Genomic DNA, 10,932 nt, shown 5'->3' with positions numbered 1-10,932 from the left:
ACTCTGACAGGCAGGGAGGCAACATTAAGTATGTAGGATATGTATATTATAGTGTATTTAATATTAATAGCTTTTATTAGCTTCATACATGCTGGCATATTCATGATGGTCATCTAATGGAATGGAGTGGGGGGGGGGCTCTTGATGCAAAAAATGTCCACTTAAAAGGCGATTTCAGATGTTTTTACATTGTATAACACATTCACAGATTAAGAATTTTGGAAGTTAAAGATTAAGGTTTACTTCATATTTTCTTTAGCTTGAGTGAGCAGTGGGTGACTGGAGAAGACGTTTGTAAGCGGATGTTTTGATATAGTTTGGACCCCATTTACTTCAATTCATCGGACCGTTTCTCAGTCCTTTGATTCTTCCTCCGCCATGAGAGAAAAACAAAAAAGGTACATCACAGGTTTTCGGGGAGTAATTGATATACAAAATGTTCATTTGGATGTTAAAAGTATTCCCTTAACATTTCGCCATTTCCAGAAAACGAGCTCTGATTAACCCACTGTATGCGCCACAGCAGACGGACACATTTAGTGACTTACTGGTGGAGAAAGTGAGACGACTCACAGCTTTCAATGACTTGGTGGAGACCAAACCTGAGCTAGAAGAAGAGAACATTCATCTGGTCGACAGAAACACATTCTAACGTCGTGTCTCGACGTGTAAATATCAATTGTTTGCTGGCAGCAGTTGAGCCATAACAACTTATATCGTGACACTCCTGATCACAGCTCTTCTCTGAATGGATTATTGTAGCTTCTAGTGGGTTTGAACGAGGCTCAAAGGTGTAGACGGCTGAGGTGAGTGTGTGTTGGGGGGGGGGGGGGGGGGGGGGGTTGAAGCTGCTGATGGTGGATGTTGAGAGTGATGGAGGAGCCACTCTCACTGCCAGAGAGTCATAACGGGCCGAATGTCCTCTCTGATTAGCGGGGCCGTCTGTGAGTGCACTAATGCACCTCGCTATTAGCATGTTTCTCCTGGTTGCCACGGGCAGCGCCTCGCCGCCTCCCCGTTTGACATGTCAGAACGCGTATCAGTCACAGCGCGCCGTGGCCCGTGGGCCTCGCATCACTAAGAGAGAGAGAGAGAGAGAGAGAGAGAGAGAGAGAGAGGGTGTGTGGGTAAGAGCGGTAAGTGTGTCAGCGAGTGTGTTCCCATCCTCGCTTGAGTTTTATCTCTTTGGAATGAGGACGGGTTGTTTTTTTTATGGAGCGAGGCGGTTTCAGCAGGTTGCCACTTCTTCCAGGGGTAGGTTTAGGGTTAGGGCCTCGGTTTACAGGCCCGGGACTACGAGTAGGAGGGTTGAGGCTCGGGGATATATACGTAAAGGTTTTGTGGTTTGTGAGAGATGTGTGGATGGGTGAGGGATGGGTGAGGCACAAGAGGGAGAGAAACAAAAGGACAGAGAATTTAGTAAGAATAAAAGCAGTTAGAAAAAAGTTTTGTGGGTTAGTTGCAGGAATTTTTAATCTCCAGTTCTTAAAAAGGGTCTCCAGAGATTAGCTTTTGTTCTTTCATAAAGTTTGGGGATTACAGGAGGCAACAGTGCAGCAGAGCCCAAAATAATCCCTCTTTTGTCCCGAATAGTGAGTTTCAAAAACGCTACATTTTATTTGATGCATCTTTGTTTAGACCATCTATCAAATTCACACACAGTTATACTTATCCTGTTTTTATGATAATCCCTGGAATTCTTCAGGAGACCAAAAAAATAAACCAAGTTTATCTGTCAAGTAGCTTCTGTACTTAAGGAACATCACATCCGTAGTCATCAACAATCTTTTCCTAAACCTAAACTAACATGGTGGCGGTCTATTAAAACGTACATGTTTGTACCGTATTTTTTAAGCCTTGGTCAGTGCTCTTCAAAAAAACAAAATAAACTCAAAGAAAGTTTAACAGCAGCAGCCAAACGCAGAAATCTTGGGCGAACTGACGCGATGCTACTGACTGTACCTAAACATTGTTAAATTGTAAAAAGTTTGACGTCGCATTCTTGTTTGTCCCATCATTAATGCCTCTTAAGAGTAGTTGGAAACAAATAGACAGTTTACAGAAAAGATGGAGAAAGAAAGAGACAGAAACAGAGACCTCAGCCGGCCTGTGGATCTCGATCAATCATGGATAGATGGACGAAAGGCATGGCAGAGAGAGAAGTAGAGGTAGGTGAACGAAAAAGACGCCTGGAGGAGGGAGGGAGCCCTTCGCCAGTCCGAGCAGCGATCTGTCCGCCTAAAGAGCTTTGTTACCATATTAACTGGACGTCTCCAGATGGCCTTGTCAAAAAAACAGAGCATGGGAGGATTGATGGAGAGAAAGGAGAAAGGCCTGAGTGGAGAGCAGTGCGGCATGAAAGGCCTCAGAGAAGGCGTGCAGGGCCGGGGAGGCGGGGAGGTGGGGAGGCGGGCGATCAGCGAGAAACAGGAGAGAATAAAAATCCCCTTAACTTTTCTCAACAACAGCTCCGAAACCCCTCGATCCAACACTCTCTCTCTCTCTCTCTCTCTCTCTCTCTCTCTCCCCTCCATCCCCTCCTCCCCTTCTCGTACTCCCACCTCCTATTATTTTTCTCCCATGTTACTTTCTTCTGGAAATCGCCCCGAGGCGATGCAGTCTCCTGGGTGGCTCACCCCCCGAAGCAGAGCCCTTGTTCCTCGCACGCTTGTAATAATTTGAGCTTGCTGAAAGAACCGAGGCTTTTAGAGGGATCAACCCCGCAACACCGCCTCCTCCTCCTCCTCCGCATCCGAGGCGTCGGGCCTTCTCCCACGCCACCGCCGCTCCACGCGCCTCCACGTGCCGTCCTCTTCCTTAGCATCCCTGGACCAACCCCCCCCCCCCCCCCCCCCCCCCCCCAAGCTGGCTCCATCCCTCCTGACCTGCCCTCTATCCTCTCTTCCCACAGCTCCCATTCAGAAATGCAGCAGCTGCAGCCACCTGACCCGAAGAAAACCTGAGAGACGAGACAAAGAGAATGAAGGAATTGTTTGTGCTGTTCTTGCCCGAAATGTGGCGAGGAGAAGAAGAAGAAGAAGAAGAAGAAGAAGAAGAAGAAGAAGAAGAGAGAAAGGCTTAACAGAATAAACCCAACAATGAACAGTTACTCTCATGCATTTTGTACGGCCGCTCCAACGTCTCCGCCGTCCAATTTACAGCTGCCATCTTCCTTATGCGGTTTCATGCCTCTCGCTGCTCACAGCCGGCCGTGCTTCTGACAGTTTTACTATTTAATCTCTTAAAATCAGCCCTGATCTGCTACAACAGTATGAAGAGTTAGCACTCGGCAGGAATGAAACTACTTCTTCTGCTCAAACACTGTAAAGCGAACAGATTAAAATTGCATCCTGAAGGAGATAATACTGATAGAGTTGCACTTAGAAGTTTATTCTTCAGCTTCACTCATTTTAAAAGGTGTAAATATACTTTCTATGTTTTCAATGTCTCCACGTTCACACTTAGTAGCTGCTGACTCATTTATATATGCTTACATTGCTGAATAGGACCCAAGTGCAGAGGAAACAGCGCAGGCATCATTTCTGACTTCTGAGGTGAGACGCAAACTCTACCTGAGCTGGATGAAGACGTAAAGCTCAACTGTCTCCGCAACTCAGCAACTACAACCTGGAATAACAACATATATGACGCGTTAACTAGTGAGGCAAGTGAAGAGCGTGGGGGTAAAAACACATTTCTGGGGGACTTCTTGATGATATGAATGGATGATGAGATGGCAAGAGATGAGGTTGATTAGTGAAAGCAACATATTGGCCAACGGTCCCTGCAGCGGGGGAATGTTGGCAACAACCTGATCGGTCAGCTCTGAAAGTCAGAATAGCAGCAAAAGTGTTTTACAGCCTGAGAGTCTGAAAGCTAAATCTGAAAAACTCCAGGAACGTTTAACACTGTAAGAGCTTTAAACATCGGGAACCAGGAACATTTAACACTGTAAGAGATTAAACATCGGGAACCAGAAACGTTTAACACTGTAAGAGCTTTAAACATCGGGAACCAGGAATGTTTAACACTGTAAGAGCTCAAACATCGGGAACCAGGAACGTTTAACACTGTAAGAGCTCAAACATCGGGAACCAGGAACGTTTAACACTGTAAGAACTCAAACATCGGGAACCAGGAACGTTTAACACTGTAAGAGCTTAAACATCGGGAACCAGGAACGTTTAACACTGTAAGAGCTTTAAACATCGGGAACCAGGAACGTTTAACACTGTAAGAGCTTTAAACATCGGGAACCAGGAACGTTTAACACTGTAAGAGCTTTAAACATCGGGAACCAGGAACGTTTAACACTGTAAGAGCTCAAACATCGGGAACCAGGAACGTTTAACACTGTAAGAGCTTTAAACATCGGGAACCAGGAACGTTTAACACTGTAAGAGCTTTAAACATCGGGAACCAGGAACGTTTAACACTGTAAGAGCTCAAACATCGGGAACCAGGAACGTTTAACACTGTAAGAGCTCAAACATCGGGAACCAGGAACGTTTAACACTGTAAGAGCTCAAACATCGGGAACCAGGAACGTTTAACACTGTAAGAGCTTAAACATCGGGAACCAGGAACGTTTAACACTGTAAGAGCTTTAAACATCGGGAACCAGGAACGTTTAACACTGTAAGAGCTTTAAACATCGGGAACCAGGAACGTTTAACACTGTAAGAGCTTTAAACATCGGGAACCAGGAACGTTTAACACTGTAAGAGCTTTAAACATCGGGAACCAGGAACGTTTAACACTGTAAGAGCTCAAACATCGGGAACCAGGAACGTTTAACACTGTAAGAGCTCAAACATCGGGAACCAGGAACGTTTAACACTGTAAGAGCTCAAACATCGGGAACCAGGAACGTTTAACACTGTAAGAGCTCAAACATCGGGAACCAGGAACGTTTAACACTGTAAGAGCTCAAACATTGGGAACCAGGAACATTTAACACTGTAAGAGCTTAAACATCGGGAACCAGGAACGTTTAACACTGTAAGAGCTCAAACATTGGGAACCAGGAACGTTTAACACTGTAAGAGCTCAAACATTGGGAACCAGGAACGTTTAACACTGTAAGAGCTCAAACATCGGGAACCAGGAACGGAGAGCTTGAACAATGAGCAACGGGCTCAGGACCAAATGGGACTGGAGGGTGACGACGAGGGACGGGTGACAACAATCAGGGAGGTACACAGGTGTGAAAATACACAAGGGCAGGAAGTGACATGTTTCTGCAACCAAAGAGGATGTGAGTATCAAAATAAAACAGGAAACATTAAACATGACTAAATAACATGAAACAAGAAAAAACATAAACGTTACTCCTAAGTTTTCCCACGAAAGTCCAGCACCACGTCTTTTCAGAATAAACTTCCATCTTCAGAGAAAACAACTTAGTCAGGTTTAGGCAACAAAACAACTTAGTTAAGTTTAGACAACTAAACTACTTAGTTAGGTTTAGGCAACACAACTACTTAGTCAGGTTTAGGCAACAAAGCAATTTAGTTATTTTTAGACAACTAAACTACTTAGTTAGGTTTAGGCAACACAACTACTTAGTCAGGTTTAGGCGACAAAGCAATTTAGTTATTTTTAGGCAACAAAACAACTTAATTAGGTTTAGGCAACAAAACAACTTAGTTAAGTTTAGGCAACAAAACAACTTAATTAGGTTTAGGCAACAAAACAACTTAGTTAGGTTTAGACAACTACATAGTCTCTTTTCTCTTAGAATATTTTCTCTTTTCTCTTAGTCTCTTTTCTCTTAGTCTTTTTTCTCTTAGAATCTTTTCTCTTTTCTCTTAGTCTCGACTCTTTTCTTCCTTGGAAAAAAAGACCAAATTTCACTTTCTGCGTTTCTGTTATGCAAGCACTATTTATTGGAATGAAAATGTAACTTTCTGAAGCAAATGGCAAGATGTGAGGAAGAGGAGGAAGAGGAGGAGGAGCGGATCCTGGACCTGAGCGGGGGGGGGGGGGGGGGGGGGACGTCTCCTCTGCGTAAGACACAACAGGAGCTTTAATGGACAGATCGGCCAGCATCACCTCAGCCTCAGTGCACTGAGGAATGTGAGTGTGTGTGCCTCTGTGTGTGTCATACACACCTGTATTGATCGTAGCTCAGGGGTTTGCGATGCACACAGAGAAAAGTCGCCCCAAACAGACACACACCTGCATTTACACACAGGTGGCAGGTGCAGCTCCTCTGTCCTGCCATCCACCGCTGGCAGATCTTTTATTTAGCCGCTGCAGCGAGCGGCTCCTCCTCATGCATTATGCAGCCGCGGGCCCCTGTAACAAGCTCCAGGCCGACTCTACACCTTGTGTGTGGCTTAAAATATAGATAAAAGCTGAACAGCCGGCTACAAACACAGTCTTTTTTTTTTCTCCCTCTTTTCTTTTCTTCAAGACAGAAGCCGGCTGGCCGAGGAGAGAGTCCACGGCAATTAGGTGAAGGCTGCGGTGCTGCAGAGTCGGGATCCGTCCAGCTGTTGAAGCACAACAGCACAGCAAAGCCAAACACTGAAACACAGTTGAACTTATTAAAAGCACAACAGAGGCGAGCGGCGCAGGGGGGGGCAATTCACGCCGAAGCAACAACAACAACAAACAATCACGAGCCGGACCCGGTTGCGTCCTGCGCGCTACGTATATTAGCCGAAGATGAAGCGCCGACCCTCTTGTGCTTGTTTCCGCTCTTTGAGGTGAAGGCAGCTCTTTGTGTCGGGGAGATGAGCTTGAAGTCTGACGCTCCCTCTGCTGATTTCATAACAAAGCTTATGCAACTTCCAAGAAGAGAACAGCGTGTGCAGCAGCTGCCGTTATTTTTAGCCAAAGGATGAAAGAACACGCTTGGTTAATTACAACAACAACGCGCTTACATGCCGACAAAAAACTGGTTCCTTGGCTGTGGCCACTAGTATGAACAAATCACACACAAAATCATTATATTATATCAATTATCATCATTATTAAATGGTCTCTGTCGCCAAAGCCTCATGTAGCTTGTTGTAGCTCAATGCTTCAGATTTACAGTGTTTCACTGGGTGAAATATTGACTTATATTTGGCGCCAAATTTCGCCAAATATAAGGTTTAGAAAAAGATCGTCGTTTGGGTTCAAATGACTCCAGAAGTGCACAGAAAGACAGAAAGATCAACGTGTGTTGGATCTGTCTTCCTCCTGTGTGTGATTCAGCGGTCTTCATATTTTCTCGTTCACGATTACGTAGATAACAAACGAACAAAAGGTACAGGTGTTGCTACAAACACTGGATGAAACCAGCCTCCTCGGGTATGGCTGAGGAAAAGAGGCTCAAGATCTTTGGTTCATCAGTTTGCAGGTCTGTGGCAAAACACAACCGAATGACTACAAGACACTAACCTCAAACAAACAACTTCGCCCAGGAGACCACTGGTTGTTCCCCGTGTGAAACTTCAATAACATAACTTCCTTAGTTATTTCAACCCAATCAACGATCTTTTCCTAAAACCTAATTAAGCATTTTTGTTTCCTAAAACCGAACAAAGTTGTTTCTTGTGAAGACGGAAGTTTATTTTGAAAAGACACATGTTTGCATGTGACGAGCTGAAATTGACACGTGTTGCTGGACTTCGTAGGAAAATCCCCAAAAAGAAGGAACTATAATCAGCCCGGATTACGTTTGATCAGTCAGATTATATTATATACATATTAAGGATGACTGACTCTGAAATATACGTTCATGTTTTGATTTGACGAACTCTAAATGCTGAATGTGTTCTACTGTTCATATGAATAAACACAGTCCACCTGTAGTTTGTGACTGGTACTGTTTCTGTGAGGGTCAACGACGATCTTTTCCTAATAATGACTCAACAGTTTTTGTTGCCCAAACGCGACAAAGTTGTTTCCTGTGAAGACAGAAGTTTATCTGGAAAAGACTGTATGCATGTAACGAGCAATTTCGAAAGAAAACTGAGGAACGACTTTGCGTAAAATACCGTAGGAACCGTTTGTGTGAGGAGACGTTGGATTAAAACGTGGACCCTTTATAAGAGTTAATGTGAGCCGTAGGTACCTTCCTTCTAATACGCCTGTTCATCCTCACCTGCCTATGAATACATGAAGGACACTCGATGAGCGAATAGTCGTGAATGAACGATAGCTTGTTTATCATTCACCCGTTGTAATCGGCATCTTAATTATGAAAAGTAAAACCTGGACATGAAACAGAATCTCGCCACATAACTGTGAACGCTCCACCGTGTGCTTATGAATTGTTTAGAAAGCTCCTATAATCTCCTCATATACTCTTTGTAATGGTGTCCCGGGTTCTTTGCGCAGGAAAGAAAATATGTGAATGTCACCGTGAATTCAACAGTGAGTATGATATCATACAACAGAGAGTTATGTATTCATGGCTCCATTAATGAATCATAGCCTCCCCTAGACTTTATACTCCAGACATGCCCTCTTTGAATATGTCATAAGCTCTTATTCTTTTTTAATGGGCCGGCAAATCACGGCCCAAAACAAATCTATAAACTCATGCAAACATTTCAGCGATGGGGGGGGGTGGGGGGGGGCCTGCAGAGGTGGCATGCGGGAAACCTGTGTGCTGTGAGTTGTACAGAGAGAGTTTACTGAGGGGAGAAAATACCCCGTCCTCCTCTCCAAGTTATATTATTTATACTTTATACCCAGAAGGCTCTTTAAGCAAGTCAGAGCCTCTGTTTGCATCACTTTCGCCAGGAAGCATCACAGCGGAGATGGACTGAAGTGTCTCCTCACATTTGGGTAAAGGTCAGAGCAGGAGGCGACCTGCTGGTGTGAAGAGTGAAGTCGAAAGCTGCATTCTCTCTAGTGTCCATCAGGGGGCGACTCCTCTGGTTGTATAGAAGTCTAGTCTAAAATGACTCTACTTCTCTCTTGATTTATTCCCTCAGTAAACATTGTAAACATGAGTTTATGGTCTCAACCTCTAGTTTCAAGTCTTCTTCAATACAGCATGAAGTTCATTTAGTACATTATGGTCCATTTAGAGTCAAACAGACCATAAAGCAGGGGATGCTTTAGGGGCGGGGCTACATTGCGATTGACAGGTCTCTAACACGGCGTTTGTCCGTGTTTTCGTCATACAACTTTTAACCTTTTCACAGTGTGTTTTCATTTTAGGAAAGTTAATTGAAAAATGTTTTTGTGGCACTGAAAACGCTTCAACTGCAGAGAAAATCCTGTGATATTCATCCGATTAGAGCTGGTTTATTTCCTGTAATGTTCGTCACACAGCTGCAGAAGTTGTTGAGCTCAAGACAATCTAAAGAGATGATGAACAGGGCTCACATATTGCTGAACAGGAGAAAGAAAAGGGCAACTTGAAATGCAACTAAAGGTCATCAGTCCGATATTAAAATGTCCAGGAAACTATGTTTTCAAAATTGGGACAAAGAAGACAATATATATATTTAAAAAAAAACAAGGAAAGTGTATTTAATGTAGGTGTAATATACTGTTAAAAGACTTTCATGAAGCTTTTCCAAAGTCGAGAAGCAAAAAGCTAAATAAATATTCCACTTTGCATTAAAACTCCTGCGCATCCACAGCTCGTCACACATCCAGACTGAACAGTTCAAAATGTTTCCCCGCATCTCGACTTCAGAGAGGAACCGTCTCCGGCTCGCTGCGATCGGCCGTTAGCTCGGCAATCGACGCCTGGAGTCCGTTCGCCGCTCGTCTCCTTCCAGACGGATAAATAATGCACAGCTCGGCAATTAAAAAAACACACGGATCTGATTTCCGTGTCGCTAATTTATTGATTAACGCTCAGCGCTTCGAGATGACAGGGTTAAATGTCAATCAGATGATCTGAGTCGCACTTCAGTTGGAGTTATTCATTCCTCCGGCCCGGCGGAAAGAATACAATTTCCCCTCTGATGGCTCGATGTATTATTAACTGTTATGCTAAGTTGTGTTGGGCCGCTTTCGGGAGACGCCGAGGTCGTTCTCGATTAGCCGGAGTCTTAGAGGAGACCAAGTGAACACAGTGACTTTTTGATGAAGGCGGACGCGGATAACTCAAAAAGCCTCATGAGGACGACGGCCTGTTGTCTTCTTCTGTCCGTCCTCTGATGTCCACGTCTCATCCAAACTTGAATCCGTGTAAAAAGGTCGTGGGGAGGATTAAGGGGAAGACGCTGAGACGAGAAGAAAAAAGACTTCTGAGATCGTCCTGAGATTAGAGACGTCCCCTTTAAGAATCACGTCGCAGAAACACTCTAAATACTGCGTCACCTCGACATTTATGCAAACTAATGTGTTTGATTGAATCCTGCTCGTTGTGGCACAAATTGTCCTTTTTTTTCGTGAAATGAAAAATGAAAGTCGAACATCTAGAACCTAGTCAGGTTTAGGAAAACTGTCATGAACAGTTTGAAAACCGGACTTCTGGTTTAAAGTCCCGTTGGTCGGACCCCTCCGCCAATAGTTGGATTTTATAAAGCACTTTTTCACTGTTTAATACCATGTCGCTCATTACCAACAGCATAGCTTCATAGCTAAATATCATTCATTTAAAAAAATGGACCAATCCAGCATGAGGTTAACGTTGAGTTTCTTGTCAGAAAGCAAACGGAACGATGGATCCTCGTCTCACTTTGACGTGATTTCCTTCTCCGGCTCAAAATCGACAAAACTGACTGACTGACTCTTCCTTTATGGTCTTCTTCTTCTTCTTCTTCTTCTTCTTCTTCTCCTCTTTTTCCTCCACTTCCCTCCTGTCTTTGATTCTCTCCTCTTCTTCTCCTCAAAGCCGTCTGTTTCCGTCTCTGTGTCGGCTTCTATATCTTCTTTCTATTTGTGTCTTAATGCATTTTACTTTTACATTTAATGTCTGTCTGACAGTAAAATAAAAATAAAATAGAGTCCAGATGTGGAGCTTCACCA

This window comes from Cebidichthys violaceus, unplaced genomic scaffold (assembly GCF_023349555.1).
Source record: "Cebidichthys violaceus isolate CVI_PGR_0920_01 unplaced genomic scaffold, fCebVio1.0.p SCAF_70, whole genome shotgun sequence".
Classification (NCBI taxonomy): domain Eukaryota; kingdom Metazoa; phylum Chordata; class Actinopteri; order Perciformes; family Stichaeidae; genus Cebidichthys; species Cebidichthys violaceus.
Note: the sequence above shows the minus strand (reverse complement) of the source record.